Raw genomic sequence first — 25,150 nt, 5'->3', positions numbered from 1 at the left:
ATCTTTGTCCCAAAAACTGCATCATGGACATCAACTTTCTCATGTCCATGACAGTTGTAGTTTCTTGGGCAGTTGAGGCGGTCGGAGCATGGGACATGAAGATTGGGGGAAGGGGGTGCATTGGGGCCTTACCCTTGCTCGTTACTATTGGGACTCCTTTGGCTTTTGAGGCCTTTACATTGCTGCTTGGCTCTCCTTCCCCTCCGGGGCTCAGGGTGATTGGTCCTTCCATGCCCAAGGTCTCCTCCATTGACCTGTGTATGGCCTTGACCATGTCATCGTCTTCCTTTCTTCTCATCTCTTCTACCTCTTGCTCTACTTTTCTCCTTCTCTCATCTTCGGCCCTCTTGGACTCTTTTTGGGCTTTGATGGGGTTTCTTTCGTCCTTATGTAGCTTTGATGGGGTTTCCTTCTTCCGCACCTTCGGCTCTCCTTGGCCGGGACTATGTGTCGTGCTCTTCCCTATCACTTATAGTCCTTTCACTGTGGATTGCACCTATTTGTAGTGAGACAATCGGTCAGGGGTTTCCCCTACTCCCTCTTCACCTCCCTCTGTGTCCTTCAAGGCCTCATGTGGATGATGGCTATTAGGATTCCATAGAACCTGATTGTGGATGCCTTGGAGGAGGACTTCTATTGGGCTAATCTTGCTATGGAGGCCGGGGATTTCCCTCCTACCACTGCTATGCCAGTGGTCAAAGCTTTCGCTAATAATGGGCATCCTAACAACGAGTCCATACATGCATCTTTAGTGTTTGGTAGCATATAAAAGATCATTGGTATACTCTCAGACTCAATAGAGATTGCAATTTTGCACTTTCCCAAGAGGGCATATGATTGGTCCCTAAATGGGGTAAGTTTGGCATTATGGGTTGTAACTGTGGTTTGCCAATTTGGGTCCAATGCTTGTGAGTTAGGACATTAAAATCAACTCCCTCATCGATCAAAGCATTGAGGGTGGTCGTGTGCTTAGCAGTGACAATCATCCTTAGGTAAGTTGGTTCTAGTGTTTCCTTGTCCTCATCTTCAATCTCTGTAATTGTGGCCACTCATACGTTGACAGGGGACTCCAGCATTGGAGGCTCATGTAATGGGTGTGTGGGAGGGTAGTACTTCTTGATGTGAGTGCTACTGAAGAAGCCTATGCCCTCTCCTTCTAGGGTTTCAAGTTCAACATTATCGGTTCTGTTGATGGCACGAATCTTAAAAAGGCCCTAGTCCTCTAAACTTCATCTTCTGTCTATAACCCTTGATAGAGTACAAGAGTACTAAGTCTCCCTATTCGAAATCTTGCTGCTTGACATGCTTGTCAAACGAGTTTTTTTATCTTGCCTTCTCGCATATTAGCACATGGGTGGCTAGAAGTCAAGTTTTTGATAGGTGTTCTAGCTCAACTAGGAACTCTGTCCATGCCTCCTTTCCATCCCATCTCTCTTGATGAGCGATTCTCAGGCTAGGAACAAATAACTTTACATGTAAAATTGCTTCCATCCCATAGGTTAGCCTAAAGGGAGTTTGTCCCATAGCTGTCTTATAGGCTGTGTGGTAGGCCCATAAGACTACCATGATTTTGTATCTTATGCACTTACTAGTTTGTATCTTAAGTTTGACCAAACGTTTACTAGTATATTATTCGTAGACTCAGCTTGGCCATCAACCTGGGGATAGTACGGTGAGGATTTTTAGTGGATGATTAGAAAGATGGATAGGAGATGAGTGATCACTTCATTGATGAAGTGTGTGCCTTGGTCACTAACGAGTTCAATGGGATAGCCAAATCTTGAGATTACTTTTTCCCAAAGGAATTCAGCAATGGTCCTAGCATCATTCTACCCACTTCGTGAGGTAGTCTATGATAACAATGATGTATTTTGCTTGTGAGTATTGTTCTGTATGACTGATTGGCCCAATGAAGTCGATTCCCTATTTCTTGAATGGTTGCCTTGCAATGATTGGAGTCAACTCTATTTTGTCCTTGTGAATTGGTACCTTGGTCCTTTGGAACTCATCACAGTGTTTTACAAATCACATTGCATCTCGAAAAAGGGTAGGCCACCATAGCTGAGACTGCAACACCTTGTGGACTATTGTGTCTCCCGCTGAAATGCCCTCTCGCTATTCCGTTGTGTGCTTTTGCCAACGCATCATGCATTTCATGCTTACACACACATCTGTGCAACAATCTATCTTGCCCTAGCCGATAGAGTTGGACCGTTATTAACTAATATGGTTGGATTTTGAGAATGAGATGCCTAAGCTGGGCTTTTTTGATTGTTCGTTCAAGGAGTCCATGCTCAACTTCGACTGTGTGGTCCCACTTAGACTGTCCAAGTCAGTTGGTCCGGCCGGGCCAAGTTCGATTAGGTATGTGCGGTCGGACCAAAGTGGTTCAACTCGACTGGGCACAAGGTGATCTTGGCAATCGGATGGTTTGATGATTCCAATTGATTGGGCCTGGTCTACCAACTTGGGTGGTCTGCTTTGGACTATCCGACTTACTTAGTCAGATGGTCCAACTGGTCCACAACTTTGGGAGTTAGATGCCAACCGAACTCCAGCGGGGCGCAACCCTGAATGCCAACATGATCGATGTTGGAGATCCCTAGAGTTCGTCGCCTAACCTGCAACCCTCAGAACTACTGATTAGAACACAAGGACGGCCATGAACTACCTGGATTGCAAAATCAAGCTCAAAATCAGTGCGCTCGATTCATCCTGTACCTATAACTCTCTCTCTCTCTCTCTCTCTTAGCTCTCTCAGAATGCAACAGTTGCAAATGAGCTCTTCCTTGACCTCTTGGGTTATAAACCCTTTCTTGACCTTTCCAGTCATTCTCTTAGTGATGTAAATCCTTCCAGCACTCTATTTCCATGATCTATGCCCTGTTTGGGTTGGTTTCATAGCAAAAAAACCCTACTATTTCCCTACAAGTTATTGGTCCTACTCTACTCTAAGTGCAACAGAAATTCAAAATAAAAAACTGTAATGCTCCCTCTCACTTGGCTAATCATCAACAATACAAAATACTTACTTGTTTCAAAGATTAAACTCCCAAATCTCCTACCTACAAAGACCACTAGTTTGGGGGTGAAGCTTCAATGCTCGATTCAAAGCGCGCAAACGCTCAAGCTTGAATCTGTTGGTCTCGGCAATGGAACCAAAATGTAATGGGAGCTCTCACTCAACAGCCAAGACCCACGGACCGCTTATTCCTTCAAGTGTTTCAAGTGAGCACTAGTGGCTATCTCTCACATAGCCGAAACGCTATCCCTCTCCACGTGTAATATTTTCGCAATGAAATATTGAACGACCCTAGACCCCGCACACCCCGCGCAAAAAGCAACCCAAAGTAATCTCCCGCAACAATAAAAGTTGGTGACTAAGTGCTCCCTTCGCGTGCATCAATAAACACCAGCTCAGTGTCTCGTATAGGAAGCCGTGGCTCAAAAGCCATAATTCCACGTGGGAACACCCCTTCATGGGACAAAAAGATAATGAATTTAGTGTAAATTTTTTTATTAAACCCCCTCCCCTTTAGCCGTCACATGGCGGGGAGAGGGAGTATGAGTACGTATGGAGTAGGAGAGCATGGGGAGGAGGGCATGCACCCTGCCACGTGTGTGGCTACCCTCCCCCCTTAGAGCTATATGAACCCCCCCTCTCAAGCTTGAGAGGGAGGAGGGAAGGATCGTGTCGTGCTGCTGCCGCTGTGGAGGAAGCTGTCGCTGCCGCCCTGATCACGTCGCCAGGCTGCCGCCTTCATCATCGCCACCATCATCATCACCATCTTCATCATCGTCATCATTATCCTCTCCATCATCCTCTCATCATCAACACTCTCTCTCCACGTCATCTGTCTGCTATCAAAGCTTGGAAGCTTCTAATTTCGAAGCTTCTATTAAAGCTTCCATAAGCCTTGTTTACCCTTGCCTTCCCCGATTTTTAAAAACCGTGCTGCAAGGCCTCATTTCTTGTGCGGAAGAGGAGAACCTTGGGTAGAGTGACTTCGAAACACGTAAGAACGCCGAGGGGAAGTTAGCTGAGTCAAAAGCTACTGCGTCAATGGCTCTGAAGCAAAAGTCGAGAGGAGCACACGCGGGAGCTTCCACCCCGAGTACACGAGTGGATAACGCCTCGATTCTTAATGCCTAGGTTCCGATAATAGTCCCGCATGAAAAGGATGCATTAAGCATGTGTTTAATTCTCATAGGCAAGTTTAAATACATTGGAAAATTTATTTACACATTCGATCTACAAGTTAGTTGCATGTCGTGTATTTGCAATTGCTTGCACTTCCATGGTCAAGAGTAACTGAAATTCTAAACGTATGATGCATAAGTTAAAAGACGAATTTGTGCATCTCCCAAAGGAAAAGATTTATGAACTTGATATTATGCAATTCGCATGCAATGTTAGTTACAATTTAGGTTGCGATAAGCAGTAGAAGAAGAATTAAATCAACCATGTATTCATTGGCATCTCGTCACGAGAGAATGATGCATCCATGCATAGAAGCTCTTTTATCAAAGTTAGAAATTGGGAAAGGATGCATTTTCATTAAAAGACTAAAGCCTTGAATTTGATGCATATACGTGGGATTTACAAGAAGTAGTTCTGAATGTCAACTAATACCGTTTAGGGTAAGGCAAAGAAAGATCATTGTAGATCTTAGCTACATAGAAGGAAAAGGTCTATGGTCTTGATATCGCATATTTGCATGAAATGATGCATCCCATATTGCTAATTTAGAAGAAAGTATTTGTATCTTTAAAGTGAAGATCATCTTTACTCGCGGGTTGGTTGAATCAACTAAGTAATCCGCTTATAGTTGAGTAGCTCATATGAAAATCATAAAGGTACGATTAGATTGCATATGACGATCACCTCAAAGTGCTAGGTAGGGTTAAGCTACATTAAAATTCTACCTAGTATCGCACTTGGGTTGCCGACTTAATACTTCCAATCTTAAGGGTCCTACCTATATTTACGAAATGTTAGGATTATTTAAACATCATGCAAGAACGATCTAGGGTTCTCACCCTAAGGATCAATTGATCAAATACTAGACCTCAGTATGAATTTAGGAACCCTAGGACCAAAGTGTTATTGGCCTAGTAGGGTTAGGGGTTGGATTGGGTCAAGAGGACTCCCAAACCCTACATCTTGACCAAAGGTATTCTTGTCCAAGGAATACCGGGTGATGGGAGAAATAATCCCACAAGTTAGGTGCTGACACCTATCTCGTGCAAATAGTTGCAATGTCACATGGTTTTGTGTCTAAATCACAAAATAGTATTGCCACTCCTTAGAACAAGGTTGGCGAGTTCTAAGTACAAGTCTAATTTTCTAGAGGATGAGTAGTCATCCTACTACATCACCCCTCCCTTGGGGCTGAATTGCCAAGTTAGGGGAGTTATGAATTTGCAAAGAAAGAAGTTGACCAACCAAGTTAGGGCGACGAGGTTGCCCAAGATTTATTGACCTTAATATAAGGAAACCGAAGCTATTGACAATTTGGGTCAACAGGGTTTAAACCCTAACCCAAGGAAAGAAGGCAAACAAGCAACTCAGCTTACGAAACCCTTGGGATCTTGCCAAGTTGTGATTGATCCCGGATCGAATGCTGGATGTATTCGAAAAGAAGGATTCACACCTTAGCAGTTGGCCGTACAAATGACCACTGGAATGCTCGTGATTGTACACTTAAGAGCACTGTTTGTACTTCTTTGCTCAAGGAACTAATGTGGACAAAATAACTAATGCTTCAGGTTGAAAACCTAGAGGGAGAGGCAATATTAGTCACCTCCGACTGTCTGCCTGCCCCTATCCAAGGGGGTTGTTAGCCACACCGGATACGTGGACCGAACCTGCTACGAGAGGTATCTCCATGGGTGCTACTTGGAGCAGTAGGACGCTTGGGTGCCAGGACAGGCTTTGGACATAAGTCCCTTACCTCCAGATCCTGCACAAGAGGCTGACGTGACTCGAGATGGGATCTTGAGACCCGCATACTAGTGAACGGACAGAAACTTGGGATAGCGATCCCTAAGGATTGCAGATTATTTGATGTATTCCAAAGATTGATAAATAAAGATTAAATGTTGAAAAGGAACTTGCTTGACATTGTTTTTCTGTGTCAGTGCCTAAGTTACGTGAAGGAACCAGTGTCTAATTGGTTAATTAAGGAAGTTGTTTTTGCTTGTCAAACTAAATGTGGTAGGTAATTAGATAACTAAAACAACCTGAGAAAAGTGCGGTGGATGTGACCCTGGGTCCGTCCTACGAAAGGGTGGTCTCGGTTGGCCGGGAACTTTTCTCAAAGGAATTGACAGCGAGGTAGCAATAACCCAGAATCTAGAGAGCTAGAGTCCGGATTTATACTATTTTAGGGAAACAAAATGGGACTATGCCTTACGAGCAGAGAGGTCAAGCTTCGCATCCCTCTCGTTTCCCATTCTCCTTGAACCAAGTGCAGTATAAATCCGCTTCGACCCTGATGTTTCTGCGTAAAGTAGTTCGTCTGGGGCTCGACGCTAGTTACCTCCTAGGAACTTAACCATTAGGGAAACCCTGATTCAGGTCAGTCCTAAGTGGGAATGGCCGGAATGCTTCCGCTTCATGGTAGACTCGAGAAGACCTAGGTGGCAAACCCCGTGACATTCCTTGGGAGTGCCGGGCGGCACTTTCTAGACTCTCTTCCCGATGGGCTGCTAAGACGTGTCCTACAAGCGGACAGGGGAACACGTTACAGTTGGTATCAAAGCAAACCAACAGAATCTAATATTTACAAGGGAACTTAATGAGGGGAAGTAGAGCAATGTTGCTGTTAAGAACATTTCCTTACTTACTTACAGATGCTGGCCTGCAGAGTCGCAAAGCATGGAATAAATTCTTAGTGTTCCGGGTTATGTTTATGACTACAATGCATGCTTTGGATTATCGATGAAGGTTAAGTATGATGAATATCCTAGACCGCATCTACAATCCTTCACCTCTATACATGGAACAAAGATGGACGGGTGAATCAAGAATTTATTACATAGCTGCCCACCCACTTGCGTACCTTCAGACCAACTTGAAGAGAATTAAGTGGATGGAGGATTTAAAGATCGTGAAGCTATTCATCTTTGTCAAGGCTCACGCAAACGCAACCCTACATGTCGGCAGTCAGAAGGTCAAGCAGAACAAGTATGTGTACGACGAGGAAGTGACTCGAATAATCCCTGCTGATAGAATCAAGGTGGTGTTGGGACATTATGAGAAGAACGGGTATCAAAGGAAAGGATACCCCAAGCTTCTTATGACCTATCGATTAGAGAATATCTTCGCACCTTGAAGACGGTCAAGAAGTTCATCTATTATTGGAATGGGGTATTTGTTTTTAATGGTTGATTGATTCAACCCTCTGTAGTCAATGCATAACTGAATCATTCCATCTTTCTTCTTCTGGAACAACACTGGAGCTCCCCATGGTGAACTGCTAGGACGATGTAGCCTTGGTCTAACAATTGCTTGATTTTCTCCTTCAACTCAATCGCTTCTGGGATAGACATTCTATATGGTCTCTTTGCGATTGGTGCAGCTCCTGGTGCTAGCTTGATTTCGTGATCGACTTCCCTTTGAGGAGGAAGTTCTGTTAGCTCTTCAGGAAATATGTATGCGTATTCCTTTAACCATGAAGGTTCTTCCCTAGATTCCTGATTCTGATCTAGATTATTTAGTTTAATCAAATAGACAGGTAGCCCCTTTCTAACTCCTTTTATTATCCGTGTTGCTTTGGCCAGTTGAATTTTTGGCTTCCCATCCTCTCCTTGAGTTGTGACTAGTTCCCCTTCAGAATTTCGGAAGGAGACTTGGCCCTTTCCACAGTGAATGTGGGTGTCATTAGGTATTAGCCAATCCATTCCGAGCAAACACTTGTGGACACCTAGGTTCATAACCCTGAATCTGATCAAAGTCGACTTTCCACCCAGTAAGGAATTTCACCTTAGTAATTTGCCTGGTACAAGCAACCTCATGACCATTCGCTAATTCCAAAAAGTAAGGTAGGTGCATCTATTGTGGCTATTCCTAATCTTTTTGCACAGACTGGTGATATGAAGGAATGTGTACTGCCACAATCAATCAAGGTTTTGAAGCTTTTACCTTGATAATCTGATGGAGTTTGAATCACCGAGAATTGGCGATTCGGGCCTTTCTTGTGAAGAGCGGCATGAACCATTGCCCTCTCAATGTCAGCTTCCATGGATGGATCTTCTTCATCACCCAGCTCCTTGTTGGCAACACTGGAGGTTTTCCCTCTGGCCATGACGGTGGCTCCTTGGCCCTGGACGGCTCCTTGGGATGGCCCTTGACGTTGTCCTCTGCTAAGCTTTGGACACTGCCTTTTAAAGTGATCAGGCTCGTTGCAATGGAATCAACGGAGATTGTAGCCATTACCTTGGGTAGGAACAAAATTGTTGATAGTGTTAGCCCTAGCTTTCTTCCTTTGTGCCTGATTTTGGCCCTGCGTTCTCTTAGCCTGAGACCTATACACTTCCTTGTTCTGATCCTTGTAAAACCAAGTCTTGTTATTCCTTGGCTTGGTCTGCACCTCCTATATTATCAGCTCGAATGAGTGCATCTTGAAGGTTTGTTGGGCGCATTGATTCCAGGCGGGTGTTTATGGGTGGGTTTAATTCGACACAAAACTTTGACACCTGTTGTGTCATATCCATTTGTGGCGCGTACTTCAAAAGAGAGATGAAATTTGAATAATACGCATCAAGGGATAGTCCAAGCTACTTCAATTCATAGAATTCATTCATCTTCTGTGTGTGGTAGGCAGGTGGCAAATATCTCCCTTGCACAGCCTTTTTAAGCTTCTCCCAAGTAACTGACGCTTCTGAGATCCTTTGATCTCTACACCATTGTTTCCACCAAAGTCTTGCCTTGCTAGTAAGCTTCAGTTTGGCGAGCATAGCCTGGTTAGCGGGTGCAGTACCTGCTGCTTCGAAATAATCCTCCATAGATTCGATCCAGATCTCAAAATCAATTTGGATGGTCCTTCCCTTACCATCAAATTCTGGTGGCTTGATTTGTTTGAGAAGAAACTTCTTCTCCTGAATTACAGCTATACTTGGTGTAGGGGTCGGACTAGGAATCTGCACTTGAGGTTGCGCCTCGGCAATAAGATTCTTTACATTAAAAACTTACTAAATGTTTCTCACATTACATTAATATGCCCAGTTCAGCTTTTAGCCAAGTGACCTGATCACTTAAATCCTTTACCAACACTTATAGCCATGACGGACAGTGATAAAAAGTCATTTCCTTTGATACATGTTCCATCACTTAAATTCGATCTATAAGTTAGTTGCGTGTCATGTATTTGCAATTGCTTGCACTTCCATGGTCAAGAGTAACTGAAATTCTAAACGTATGATGCATAAGTTAAAAGACGAATTTGTGCATCTCCCAAAGGAAAAGATTTATGAACTTGATATTATGCAATTCGCATGCAATGTTAGTTACAATTTAGGTTGCGATTAGCGGTAGAAGAAGAATTAAATCAACCATGTATTCATTGGCATCTCGTCACGAAAGAATGATGCATCCATGCATAGAAGCTCTTTTATCAAAGTTCGAAATTGGGAAAGGATCCATTTTCATTAAAAGACTAAAGCCTTGAATTTGATGCATATACGTGGGATTTACAAGAAGTAGTTCTAAATGTCAACTAATACCATTTAGGGCAAGTTGTAGATCTTATAGCTGCATAGAAGGAAAAGGTCTATGGTCTTGATATCGCATATTTGCATGAAATGATACATCGCATATTGCTAATTTAGAAGAAGGCATTTGTATCTTTAAAGTGAAGATCATCTTTACTCGCGGGTTGGTTGGATCAACTAAGTAATCCGCTTATAGTTGAGTAGCTCACATGAAAATCATAAAGGTATGATTAGATTGCATATCACGATCACCTCAAAGTGCTAGGTAGGGTTAAGTTATGTTAAAATTCTACCTAGTATCGCACTTGGGTTGCCGACTTAATACTTCCAATCTTAAGGGTCCTACCCATATTTACGAAATGTTAGGATTATTTAAACACCGTGTAAGAACAATCTAGGGTTCTCACCCTAAGGATCAATTGATCAAATACTAGACCTTCGTATGAATTTAGGAACCCTAGGGCCAAAGCATTATCGGTCTAGTAGGGTTAGGGGTTGGATTGGGTCAAGAGGACTCCCAAACCCTGCATCTTGACCAAAGATATTATTGTCCAAGGAATATCGTGTGATGGGAGAAATAATCTCACAAGTTAGATGTTGACACCTATCTCATGCAAAAAGTTGCAACACCGCATGGTTTTGTGTCTAAATCACAAAATAGTATTGCCACTCCTTAGAACAAGGTTGGCGAGTTCTAAGTACAAGTCTAATTTTCTAGAGGATGAGTAGTCATCCTGCTACATCACCCCTCCCTTGGGGCTGAATTGCCAAGTTAGGGGAGTTACGAATTTGCCAAGAAAGCAGTTGACCAACCAAGTTAGGGCGACGAGGTTGCCCAGGATTTATTGACCTTAATATAAGGAAACCGAAGCTATTGACAATTTGGGTCAACGGGGTTTAAACCCTAACCTAAGGAAAGAAAGTAAATAAGCAACTCAGCTTACGAAACCCTTGGGATCTTACCAAGTCGCAATTGATCTCGAATCAAATGTTGGATGTATTCAGAAAGAAGGATTCACACCTTAGCAGTTGACCGTACAAATGACCACTGAAATGCTCGTGATTGTACAATTAGGAGCACTGTTTGTACTTCTTTGCTCAAGGAACTAATGCCGACAAAATAACTAATGCTTCAGGTTAAAATCCTGGAGGGAGAGGCAGTATCAATTACCTCTAACTGTCTGCCTGACCCTATCCAAGGGGGTTGTTAGCCGCACCGGATACGTGGACCGAACCCGTCGTGAGAGGTCTCTCCGTGGGTGCTACTTGGAGGAGGAGGATGCTTGGGTGCCAGGGGAGGCTCTGGCTGTAAATCCCTTGCCTCCAGATCCTGCACAAGAGGCCGACATGACTGGAGATGGAATCTCGAGGCCCGCATACTAGTCAACGGGTAAAAAATTGGAATAGCGATCCCTGAGGATTGCTGGAATAGCCTTCAGGTGGATTATTTGATGTATTCCAAAGACTAATAAATAAAGATCAAATGTTGAAAAGGAACTTGCTTGACATTGTTTTTATGTGTCAGTGCCTAAGTTACGTGAAGGAACCAGTGTCTAATTTGTTAATTAAGGAAGCTGTTTTTGCTTGTCAAACTAAATGTGGTAGATAATTAGATAACTAAAGCAACCTGAGAAAAGTACGGTGGATGTGATCCTGGGTCCGTCCTACGAAAGGGTGGTCCCAGTTGGCCGAGAACTTTTCTCAAAGGAATTGACAGCGAGGTAGCAATGACCCAAAATCTAGAGAGCTAGAGTCCAGATTTATACTGTTTTAGGGGAACGGAATGGGACTATGCCTTACGGGCAGAGAGGTCGAGCTTCGCATCCCTCTCGTTTCCCATTCTCCTTGAACCAAGTGCAGTATAAATCCGCTTCGACCCTGATGTTTCTGCATAAAGTAGTTCGACGCTAGTTACCTCCTAGGAACTTGACCATTAGGGGAACCCTGATTCATGTCGGTCCTAAGTGGGAATGGCCGGAATGCTTCCGCTTCATGGCAGACTCGGGAATACCTAGATCACAAACCCCGTGACATTCCTTGGGAGTGTCGGGCAGCGCTTTGTGGACTCTCTTCTCGATGGGCTGCTAAGACGTGTCCTACAAGCGGACAAGGGGACACGTTACAGTTGGTATCAGAGCAAACCAACGGAATCTAATATTTACAAGGGAACTTAATGAGGAGAAGTGGAGCAATGTTGCCGTTAAGAACATTTCCTTACTTACTTATGGATGCTGGCCTGTAGAGTCGCGAAGCATGGAATAAATTCTTAGTGTTCCGGGTTATGTTTATGACTGCAATGTGTGCTTCGGATTATCGGCAGAGGCTAGGTATGATGAATATCCTAGACCGCATCTACAATCCTTCACCCCTGTACGTGGAATGGAGATGGACGGGTGAATCAAGAATTTATTACATTGCTGCCCACCGACTTGCGTACCTTCGGACCAACTTGAAGAGAATCAAATGGATGGAGGATTTAAAGATCGTGAAGATGTTCATCTTTGTTGAGGCTCACGCAAATGAAACCCTACATGTTGGCGGTTAGAAGGTCAAGAAAAATAAGTATGTGTACGAGGAAGTGACTCGAATAATCCCTGCCGACAGAATCAAGGTGTTGGGACGTTATGAGAAGAACGGGTATCAAAGGAAAGGATACCCCAAGCTTCCTATGACCTATCAATTCCTAAAAATCCATGACCCCACTTCATATTATTAGTCAGTTCGCGTAGCTGAATGTAACACAATCCTATTCTCCTTGTATGGAAAGGAGTCCGATGATGGTTTCTTCTTTTGCTTCTCCTGTGCCCTTCTCTTATAATTTCTGCTCTCTGATTTCTACTCTTCACCTTCTAAGCTACAAATAATGCCGCCTTCTCCACTCTTGTTGCCATGTGATGCCCCCTATATACTGCACTGCATTCACTTATCTTTTATGCTATCTCCTTCACACTTTTAGATGATTCTGACTACAAACCTCTTAGAATACACAATCCCTCCCCAGATTGATTGAAATCACCAGCTTCTTGCATCCTCGATGGTGATCCCAACTAGTCCTCCATTATAAAACGTCGTTGTAGCAGCCTCTCCTCCATGAGCTTTATATCTACATCATTCCAAAAATATCTTCCATGCTTTCCTATCGCCACTCCCTAGGATGCCTGCCTCAAGCTACTTTGGACCATAGTAGTCATTGATTGTAGTTCGCCACACTCAGAGTTCTATCTTCTCTTATCTTTCCTTCTCCCCGAGGCTATCAACTCTGTCAGGCTACTTACATTGCAGAAAAACATGCCGTCCTAAACATCTGGATAAGTCCCATGGATTGCATGTCCCCCAAAGCTTCTAAATGATGAATGACATCTAAGATGGCTGAAGAAACGCCACTATCTACACCATCTCCAACTATGATCTCTTTTACAAGCCCAATATGCACGCAATCCACAGAGCATTCTGCTCTCCAAAGCTTCAACAAGTGAAAATTGTGTAGCATATTGAGGAATGGTCATAAAGCTACTTTTTGTCTCGAGTTGATCATCCCCACCAATAACCTCGAGAACAATAGTTGTTTCTAGTAGACAATATCCAAAGCAGCCAACAACATTCAGGGAGGATGCATATACCCTCAATCCATATTGAGAGACATTGCCATATGAGGGTTTTAGACCTACTACTCCACAAAAAGATGTGGGTTGCCAAATACTACCACCCATCTTAATAGCATACTCCACTCTAGCTCTTCCATATAGCTTCACCTTAAGCTATATCACAATCTTATATCAATCTATGCCTTTCGAACTACATAGGACTCCAAAAATTTGACATACTTTTCCACGTCAACGTGTTGAATGTAGAAACTTCTCTCATACTCATTAATAGCACACCAAGCACACATCCTAGCCTTTGAATACCATTGTTAGAATGCAAACTTTCTTTCGTGGTATTAATTTAATCTCCTCAGAACTCTCCACTTTTTCTACTACATCTGCACCCTTAGATTACTCTCAAATATACTATCTTTTCATGTGACATGAGTTGTCCAAATTTGGAAATCTAGATCTTGAATTTGTCACAAGAAACTCCTCAATTAACTTGACTTTCTTTTTTTTTACAGAGAATTGTTTTTTCCTTATGTACGTGCTTTGATACCATGCAGCATGTCCTAGCAATAATATGCTTTCAAAGGTAACTCTGTGATCCATCACATATGATTTGAGAAGTAGTGCAAAGTTGAATCTATGCCGTGCAATCACGCAAACAATGCCATACACAAGAAGATGGATGCATTCAAAAATATGGTGCCGAGCCTGGTCCATAAATGCCAATGTGATATGCAATTTGCAAACACAATTCCTTGATTACTTTACAAACCTTAACCTCACTTCTCATCACTCAACAAGGAAAAATATTGTAGTCTGCTTCACCCTCCCAAAATCTCACATTTTCTCAAGAAAATAATGGTCCTCATGATGTTGACCAAGTAAAGCAACCCATCTCACGATTCTCGGCATCCTTTATGCCCCTTAAAACTCACCCAACCACCTTCCCCACTGAACCAATGGTTCTTATTTTGGTGATGAATATCCCAACTCTCGTGCATGCAAAGAATTGTGCATGCACAATGAAGGTACTCTCTCAAGTGTGCATGCATCTAAGATTTACTGCATATAGTTGCAACGGGCATCATGCCCTACTACTGGTCAATGATGGTGCAAAATGTGCATCAACCCAACCCTTGGCATGGAAATAATCGATAAAATTAGGAGATGACCCGTGAGTGCCGTGTATTAGACAAGTGCAATGTAAAGTGCTCATGAACCCATAATCCCCATTATGTGCAAGAGTGTCGACAAGAAAATACACATGTTTTAAAATGGTCGGTGGCTATCATCAAAGTCCTACTCCAATCTATCCAAGAAAACACCAATCTCATCATCCAAGGATATCAAGTTTTCACACTAAAAAAATCCAAATAAAATGACCAAAACATTTCCTAATCTAGACAAACACAAAAATCCAACTACAAAACAACAAAATAAACAAGTATACTTACAAACGATTTAGCTACAAAAATCCTCCTATCTAATGTTTTGTAGGGGTTTTCAGTTTACGTGAAAGTGCCTAACAACATGTGCATCTTAGTCAAGTTCATTGCAGGTTCAACTTGCTTTTTAGGGTGTCATTAATGGCTCACTTGCGTCTTAAACAGATGGTGGGGCTTCTTGCAAACATCCTTAGTATTATCTATTTCTAGTAGTAGCTTCCATAGCTTGACCTCAATAGTTAATATACAGAATACATCATTATTTTCAACCCTAGGGGATTCACCATGGGAAATTTATGGAATCATGTAAGTGTAGGGGAGGGGGGTTTTCTCCAAAATTAGATAAATTTGACTATCCCATAATAGCTCTAGGCATAGATGCCTCTTTTTCCACATCCATGAGAACCTTTTTGAGTATATCAGCATTACTACTATCGTTGACATTCTCCCTCTCTTGAGCCATCATCATAACATATTCTTCACAATGATTCTCGAGTTCTTTCACTTTCTTGACAAGCAACTCTTAGACTTTCTTCTGCTTCGGACATGAATGAATACTCAAAAACCTCATAAGGTTGAGTAATACTTCAATGCCTACTACTATAGTATTATCCATGGATCTCTTTTCAAGAATCTCCACTTTTATAAGTAGTTACTTGACTACTACCATCTAGCCCTCATGTAAGCAATCAAGGATTTATTATGTCATATTGTACCATGAGGATGGAATTCCCTCATGCACACTTTCTTTCCCCTTTCCTAAACAATTCAATGCTTGTTCCTAAGCCCTTTATAGCCATTTCTCATACTCCTACTACATGGAGGCTCTTTCCTTTCTCATTTCTTTCTCAAATGAGATTTTTATTATTTCTCATAGTCCTCTCTCAAAAAATTGGTCATCATTTGGTGGTAAGGTCTTCAACTTGAGAGGTACCTTATCGCATGTTTCTATATACTTTTGTATGGATGCCCATACTTTTTCTCTACAAAAATAGCCTCTTTAAACTCAAATTTTGTTCTAAATTTTTTAATATCATGCTATTGTTATGATTTTGGGGGCTCAAAAATGAACCTACTTTTTGCATGATTTGTTTAGGGACCCATGTTTTTAGCCTAAAAAGGAAATTTTTATTCTAAAATGAAAACCTTGTGAATTGTCCTCATGCTCCTTAGTTTTTTGCTCTTAAGCTTGTATTCTCTTCTTGATTACTCTAATGCAACTCCAATGTTACTCTTATTCTCTTTTTGATTACACCAATGTGTTTATGACTTTAGCCTCCTCATGTTAATCAATCCCATCTTATTTTTCCCCAAATGTTTTTTATTTTATCTTGTTCTTTCTTTTTAAGCTTTTTCTTCTTTTGATTCAACTGGGTTTCTTTTTTATGCTTTTTCAATCTGCCCCTTCTATTGATCACTTTAGTGTATTTTTGTTTGTTCTCTTGAGGAGGTTCTTTTGTGTTCTCTTGTGGAGATAGGGCTTTAGGCTAGTGATGAGGGAAGAAGTGGGTTATTAAGGGTGCATTATTGATTATCTAAGTGAGTGCATTACTAAAGGTAATCATGGCAAGTCTTGAACCTCAAATCCTCCCCTTTTATAGATAGAAAACACAACAATCCATCATGATTGAGCAAAGCATGATATGTCCACCTTGTAGTAACTTCAAAAGCCTTACAAATTTTGTCATACAGCTTACTCTTCCTCCCCATGGAGAGTGCCTCGTTTGCAACTCTATTTATTAGTGTATGGGGCATTTTACCAAATGTTGTGGGCTTTGCACATGTACAAATCTAAATCTTGGTAGATATGTTATAAGATTTAAGGAATTGAGTGCACATCCAAGTATTGGTGGCACTTTCTTAGAGCTATAAATAGTGGTAGAAACCACACTTCTTGATTATCCTCTTGATCTCTCTAAGCCCCCACTACTTGGTCTAGGTTTTGGAATTAGTAAAACTTTGAATCCTTCATTATCTAGGGATTTAGTCTATAATTTGCTTATTTTTCACTTGTGAATGCAAACAAATACATGCCCTTTGTCTCTTTCCAATTTCATGTTCCCTTGCCATGTGCATAGTAAACAAAAAAAACTCTTTGTTAAGGGCATTTGCTTACATATCATACCTTAAACAAAACTTTCAAATATTTTAAGAATGTGTAGTCTTTTTCAAATGACCCCAATTGGTATTCCTTCGGTCAGCAAATGTGCAATGCTTCCTAGCATTGTGGCATACAAAAAGCATTAAATGCATAGCTACTTATGTGTGAGGTTTTTAACTTAAGGGTTTATTTATATAGAGAGAAAAGAATAGTTGTTTATTTTTTATACATAAAAATGGGGTTATAGTACAATGTCACTTGATCATAGAATAAGCCATTCATCAAAGAGATACATGTAAGTTGAGGATGTGTTGAATATATGCCAAGAATGAGATAGAAATTTACATTTGAGATTAGACCATCTTGACCTAACTTGCTAGCAAGATGCCATTCTTCCTCCATCATCAGGAGTTTGTCAAGAAAAGGATGCTATTGCAGTTTCTCATATAATGGGAAATTAAGCACTATTGCCAATGCTTGTAGAAAAGTGGTAGCCATGTATGTCAAATCTTCTATGGGCCTTTTAGGTGGAGATAAGCTTTGAGAAACCTTTAAAAACATCAAGTGCTAGGCGTAGATGTATCCTTGTCTTTCCCATATTGTTGATATCATTTTGAATGTTAGTTTCTTTTTTTGAAAATTTTAAATCTCACTTGTTAAAGAAATGAAAAAGGATAATCATTGTATCATGGAGTTCCTTGAAGCATTTATTCAAAGTAGACTTTTTTTTTGTGTTATCTCTTATTACCAATTTTCAAAATGATATTTTGATCAACTTAGGCTTGAAGCATGCGCTAGAGGTCTTGATCAAGTTAAGAAACATGTGATGACTTTTGAATTTGCATGGCAATTATGCTTTTTGACTTGGGGTCTATATCCATTTTTATTGAATCATTGAAGCTTATTCATTGGCTAAGTTTATCATAGTTAGGGGCTACAACTATTCTGATTCCATTCTTGATTTGAAAGTAATAGAAACCAAAGTCATTGATGGACCTAAAAACGGGCCGGCACTGGCTCATGCACTAGCCGGACCTCGTCACTATGCGCAAGACAACCCCCTCGGCCTCGCGGCCAGGAGCGTCTATCAAAATCTCTGCCTTCCTAAACATTGCGTTTGTAATACGTTGTAGTCCAACTGATCCTAACCCAATATTGCTCCTCAGAGGGAGTCCCTTTCACATAGCCAAAAGGCTCGAATCACATACACATGGGGTTCCTCCTACGGCTGAATGCCGTCAACCCTCTGCGACTCTCCTACACCTTGGGGATTGGCCCCTCGATGCGTCGCTCAACATTTAGACATTTCGCACAAACGTCGCTCAAGGTACCAAATAAACGTGTCCAGGAATGTACCATTCCCTCACTTGACTTCCCCTTTAGGATCCCACGACTAGCCTACAGCATGGGTATCTCACTGCCTCTCAACGGTGGGTCACAGGCCTACTGAAAACAATTGCTATGCATATCCAGGAGCTAACTCTGATACTTTTAATTTCCTCTAAATGATCATGCAAAGAGGTGGATGCCTAGTGCTCAAACATTTTAAAAACCAGCAGCGTGCAAGTGCAAAACATCTCTTTCATGCTTTTCTTTCTAACCGCTTTGTGCTTCGCTGCAACACCTAGCACCGAAGTGATCTTCGTGCTACTAGGTTTTAATTTTTATCATTATTATTCCGTCCTAGTTGCAATGCATATAAAATCAGCAAATTATCCCTCATGCTCAGCGGCATTTAACCATTTTTTCCACAACTCTACCCTTCCCCGTTGATAGTGCATCATTGCATTCATTTCTTTTAGGGTTTCCTTGTCATTTTATATGGAGAAAGGAAGGAGACACGCACTAAAACATATAAACAAGGCTGAACTGAAGCATAACTTCATGCCCCAGCCTTGCTATACATCAACAAACATAAATCCTATTTTTCTATATTTTTCGTAGCCCCAAATGTATTTTTCCCCTATTTTCCATGGTGTTTTTATCATTTTTCCCCATTTTCTTCATTTTCTTGTATTTTTTTAAATTGCTGAAAATGAAAACCAGTTTATGGGCTGTGGCCCTTAGTTCATTTGCAACAAAATTGAAAGATTAGTTGATGTGTATCGACGGTTTTCCCCATTTATACGCCCAAAACCCTTGTTTTTCCCCATTTTTCATGCATTTTCGGGTTTCTTGACATTATTTCGGGCCATGAAATGCATGTTTTTCATAATTTCTGGTTATAAACAGTAAGAACTCAGAAGAATCAGCAGCATAATCAAATCTTAGTCCATATGAACGGCATTCCATCAATCAAAAGCATAAAACACTAAATTTTCTTTGTAATTTTTTGGTTTACCGCTTAAACGCGTGTTTCGGGTTTTGTGTCCATGGCTGTAGATTTGGAAAACAGCAACCCTTCATGTCCAGCAACATCACAAATCACCATTCTCAGCCCGTGTAGCAATCCGGTCCATGCCGGACAAGTCTCCATCATTCTTTCTTCTTCCTTCTTCTCCCCACATGATCTTGCCTTTAGAAGAGAGAGAGGGAGGAGAGAGAAAGACTAGAATCAGAAATTTCAAACCAGGCCATCATTCCACGGGCGAAGGGCGGCGATAGAGTCCACAGACAGAGGGGAATGAAGCCCCATAATCCATTGGGGGGGTTGTTTGCAGCAGCCATGATGCCTCTCATCCATTCATGGCGCATTTTTCGGGCGCCATCTTCTTCCACGTTTTTTCATGCCTCTTCATTCTCTCTCCACGTTTTTTGCTTCATAAGGTGCATAAATTTTTTGGGGGGGGTCCAAACTCAAAAGGCATGCTCAAATTTGGCCTCCCAAGTGTCCACCTTTTCATATCTTGACCGTTTCCTTGGCCATTTTCCTGTCCGGACTCCGAATTGAGCTCTGAAAAATCCTGGGCGTCCGGCTTAGCATCCCACATTGGCCAGTAGCTTGTGTCAACCCGCATGACTGTCTGAAAAATTATGAAAAATCACCAAGTGTCGCTCGGGCGCCTTTAAAGCACTTTGGCGCTTAAAATCGTCCTAGATCGAGCCGCCGCCTTTGACAGTGAATATTTTTCCCTTGATATTCATAATTTTTAGCTATTTTTTAAGCACTTCCCGTCACCTAAATTCCGCTCTCATTGGCGACCACGGGATAGGGCGACTCAGCCCGTCGAACCCACGAACATATCTGCACATAAACAACCAAAGAAGCATCAAACTGATACAAAACAATTATCATCATAAAACTCAGCACAATGCTTCCCCTACCCCTAGACAGAACCAAGGCATGACATCCACAAGGAGTAGGCCTAGCATCATCTAATAGAAGATCCGAAGTGAGTCACTAACCAGCTGCTCCAACACAGCCAAACTAAAAAAAACTGCCAAAGAGGTTGCCCTAAGTGGTAGTCTGAACTACTTACCAACTAAAGACAACACAACTAGGAGCTCCTACAAGGCGAGGACTCCTATAGCCTGATCAAAGAATATTTTCTTTCAGTACAGTTCTTCGTTGAGGATTTTTATTGGATGAACATACTTGGGCATGTAAAAAGGAGGGAGCTGAGCGTAGTGACCCAAGGAGAACAGGGCATCGGTCTCAGGACCTGTCTCGGCACCCAAGAACCTACCAAGCCCTCGCAAGGCGACACTTAATCCTTTTCTAACGCTCACTTTTATTTTCGCTCCAACCTTCCTTGTTTTTTGTATTATTTATCCAGCAAGAAGCCACCCCTAGGGAGACAAGGTATCGGCCCCGGGTCTGATTCGTCCCCAGGAACCTACCAGGCCCTCGCAAGGCAATGATCAACTGCTTATATCCTTTCATTTCTTTTCTTATCTTTGATAGGGGTTAGAACCCCTTTTTACACACCTTCGTATTTATATTCATCTTTTAGGATATTCAGGATTTCTTGACATCATTATTATTATCTTCTAGCAGGCTTCTCTAACTGCCTCACTACTAACAAGAACTCCTAGAACGGCTGCCTAGCAGGTTAGCAGAACAGAGCCACTAGGACTTCCTTCTAAAACAGATCTTTCAATGTCTAACAATGTCTTTACAAGAGGCAATGACTACTCCGACCTCCCTCAAACATACGTAGCCTAAACCTGGGACTTCATGCCTTGGTCGCCGGTCCCCAACAAAAAGTATCCCCTCAACAAGTACAAATACACATATAACAGGAAAGAAAGGTACTCGTAAAGGAGAAATATCACCTGGAGTGGCCACAAGAAGCTTCCATCGCAGCAAAGGCTCCTCCAGGCTCCACAAAATTCCACAACCCGCAAAACCTGTCCAGCACAACACTAAACAAAAACCCAATTAAACGCACCCGCACTAGACAGGGAAATGGCCCTCTTGGCCTAATGAAATGCATGTTTTTCATAATTTCTAGTTATAAACAGTAAGAACTCAGAAGAATCAGCAACATAATCAAATCTTAGTCCATATGAACGGCATTCCATCAATCAAAAGCATAAAACACTAAATTTTCTTTGTAATTTTTTAGTTTACCGCTTAAACGCGTGTTTCGGGTTTTGTGTCCATGGCTGTAGATTTGGAAAACTGCAACACTTCATGTCCAGCAACATCCCAAATCACCATTCTCAGCCCGTGTAGCAATCCGGTCCATGCCGGACAAGTCTCCATCATTCTTTCTTCATTGCTCCTTCCCACACATGAACTGCCTCTTAGAAGAGAGAGAGGGAGGAGAGAGAAAGACTAGAATCAGAAATTTCAAACCAGGCCATCATTCCACGGGCGAAGGGCGGCGATAGAGTCCACAGACAGAGGGGAATGAAGCCCCATAATCCATTGGGGGGGTTGTTTGCAGCAGCCATGATGCCTCTCATCCATTCATGGCGCATTTTTCGGGCGCCATCTTCTTCCACGTTTTTTCATGCCTCTTCATTCTCTCTCCACGTTTTTTGCTTCATAAGGTGCATAAATTTTTTGGGGGGGGTCCAAACTCAAAAGGCATGCTCAAATTTGGCCTCCCAAGTGTCCACCTTTTCATATCTTGACCGTTTCCTTGGCCATTTCCCTGTCCGGACTCCGAATTGAGCTCTGAAAAATCCTGGGCGTCCGGCTTAGCATCCCGCATTGGCCAGTAGCTTGTGTCAACCCGCACAACTATCTGAAAAATTATGAAAAATCAACAAGTGTCGCTCGGGCGCCTTTAAAGCACTTTGGCGCTTAAAATCGTCCTAGATCGAGCCGCCGCCTTTGACAGTGAATATTTTTCCCTTGATATTCATAATTTTTAGCTATTTTTAAGCACTTGCCGTCTCCTAAATTCCGCTCTCATTGGCGACCACGGGATAGGGCGACTCAGCCCGTCGAATCCACGAACATATCTGCACATAAACAACCAAAGAAGCATCAAACTGATACAAAACAATTATCATCATAAAACTCAGCACAATGCTCCCCCTACCCCTGGACAGAACCAAGGCATGACATCCACAAGGAATAGGCCTAGCATCATCTAATAGAAGATCCGAAGTGAGTCACTAACCAGCTGCTCCAACACAGCCAAACTAAAAAGAACTGCCAAAGAGGTTGCCCTAAGTGGTAGTCTGAACTACTGACCAACTAAAGACAACGCAACTAGGAGCTCCTACAAGGCGAGGACTCCTATAGCCTGAGCAAAGGATATTTTCTTTCAGTATATCTCTTCTTTGAGGGTTTTGATTGGATGAACATACTTGGGCATGTAAAAAGGAGGGAGCTGAGCGTAGTGACCCAAGGAGAACAGGGCATCGGTCTCAGGACTTGTCTCGGCACCCAAGAACCTACCAAGCCCTCGCAAGGCGACACTTAATCCTTTTCTAACGCTCACTTTTATTTTCGCTCCAACCTTCCTTGTTTTGATATTATTTTTCCAGCAAGAAGCCACCCCGAGGAAGACAAGGTATCGGCCCCGGGTCTGACTCGTCCCCAGGAACCTACCAGGCCTTCGCAAGGCGATGATCAACTGCTTATATATTTTCATTTCTTTTCTTTTCATTGATAGGGGTTAGAACCCCTTTTTACACACCTTCGTATTTATATTCATCTTTTAGGATATTCAGGATTTCTTGGCATCATTATTATTATCTTCTAGCAGGCTTCTCTAACTGCCTCACTACTAACAAGAACTCCTAGAACGGCTGCCTAGCAGGTTAGCAGAACAGAGCCACTAGGACTTCCTTCTAAAACAGATCTTTCAATGTCTAACAATGTCTTTACAGGAGGCAATGACTACTCCGACCTCCCTCAAACATACGTAGCCTAAACCTGGGACTTCATGCCTTGGTCGCCGGTCCCCAACAAAAAGTATCCCCTCAACAAGTACAAATACACATATAACAGGAAAGAAAGGTACTCGTAAAGGAGAAATATCACCTGGAGTGGCCACAAGAAGCTTCCATCGCAGCAAAGGCTCCTCCAGGCTCCACCAAATTCCACGCACCACGAAACCTGTCCAGCACAACACTAAACAAAAACCCAATTAAACGCACCCGCACTAGACAGGGAAATGGCCCTCTTGGCCTAATGAAATCAGACATGACTTTGCCACAAAACTGAATCGGCCCTCTTGGCCTAATGAAATCAAACAATACTATGCAGAACATCCACCTGGAAACAACCATGATAGACATCAAAGCATACTATTCCCAGGGGAACAGAGGCTCGTAGCCCTAAACTAGGTGCATTAAATTATGACCTATCCCTCCTGCGTACATCGCAAGAGGTGTGCGCATCACATGTCGTCGAATCAGTCTGTGGGTCTGAGATAATAAAGGTAGATGAGTCTCGCTTACCCTCTGCATCACCCAAATCAACCATCGTCTGCCAAAGAGGGCATGTTCAGAAAGCATACCCCACAAACGACCAGGTCCTGTCTCACCATCAATAGATATATCGGGACAAGGGCCACAATTAAAGAAGAGGTCCTCTTCATACGCAAGATTAGCCAATGAATCGGCAAACTGATTCCAATTCCGTGGAATCAGCTGAAAAGACACTCTATCGAATTCGTCTAGCAGGGCTATGGCAGTGTGATGGTACATACAAAGGATCGGGTTCCGCACCATGTACGTCCCATTGAGTTGATTTAAAACCAACTAAGAGTCCCCTTTCACCAACAACTGGCAGATACCACCCTTCTTTGCAATATTCAAACCCATAATCAGGGCTTTGTATTCTGCCATATTATTGGTAAAATTCACCCCAAGATAAGCAGCTAACTTCATGACAATACGTCGTCGGGGGTCTCGGATGACAACTCCTACACTTCCTTTTTTGCATGCACCCCTGGACGCCCCATCAAAGTACAAGGTGTACGTCCATAAAGGGTTTACATATCCTGCCATCCTGAACTCTACTCGTAATTATGGTAATCGAAATTCAGCATATTCAACGGGTGGACTGTAGGCTCCATCCCTCCATCATCATTGAATTCAACAGGGATGCTCGTCAAAAGTTGTAGGCAATGATGGCAGAAGACCTTGATTTCCCAAATAAATGTCCCGCCTTCTTGCTCAATCACCTTGTATCCTTTGTTCCACCAAATGAGCTTTCCGTGATGATACCTCTGTTCCAAATATGGGTGTTCTAAATAAGGGATCAGACGACCCATCAAACTCTATCACGATTTCCTTGCAGATGTTTGATCAATCTTGCCTAGACCTGCAAAGCAGTCATAGCATTAGTACAATCAGAAGTAATAAGGTTTAATCTTATTAAGATTAACCTTATTTTTAAATTCTATCCCCTCAAGGTCAGCTAACAACACTGTAGATTTATTCTTTCCTATTCTAACGATCTTATAGGGCCCATCCCATTTGGGTTCTAGCTTGCCTGGGAATAATTCACGTCGTGCGTCATAATACAGAACAAGCTGTCCTTTCTTGAAGGTGTATTTCTTGGCTTTGAGGTCATGTAGCTTCTTCATTCGGCGCTTCGCCACTTCTTGGTGCAATAAGCTCTGCAGCTTAAGCTCATCTAAATGTGCCAGTGTCGTCAAGCGCTCAAAAAGTGCATCGTCATCGCTTAGAGAATGATTGATGGCAAACCGAATGGTCGGCAGCTCAATTTCTAAAGGCAAGACACACTCCTCCCCATATACTAACTTGAACGGGGTATGGCCAGTGGCTCGTTTGAAAGTCGTATTATAAGCCCACACTGCCACGTATAACTTTTTATCCCAATCCCGTTTCTTTTCCGACACAGTTTTGGACAGGATGCCCACAAGCTGCTTGTTGGTGCTTTCAACCTGGCCATTGGCTTGCGGATTATATGGGGTTGTCTT

This window comes from Lygodium microphyllum, chromosome 22, assembly GCF_053477565.2.
Source record: "Lygodium microphyllum isolate KBCC chromosome 22, Lygodium_microphyllum_v1.1.10, whole genome shotgun sequence".
Lineage (NCBI taxonomy): Eukaryota > Viridiplantae > Streptophyta > Polypodiopsida > Schizaeales > Lygodiaceae > Lygodium > Lygodium microphyllum.
This window is presented reverse-complemented; position numbering follows the sequence as displayed.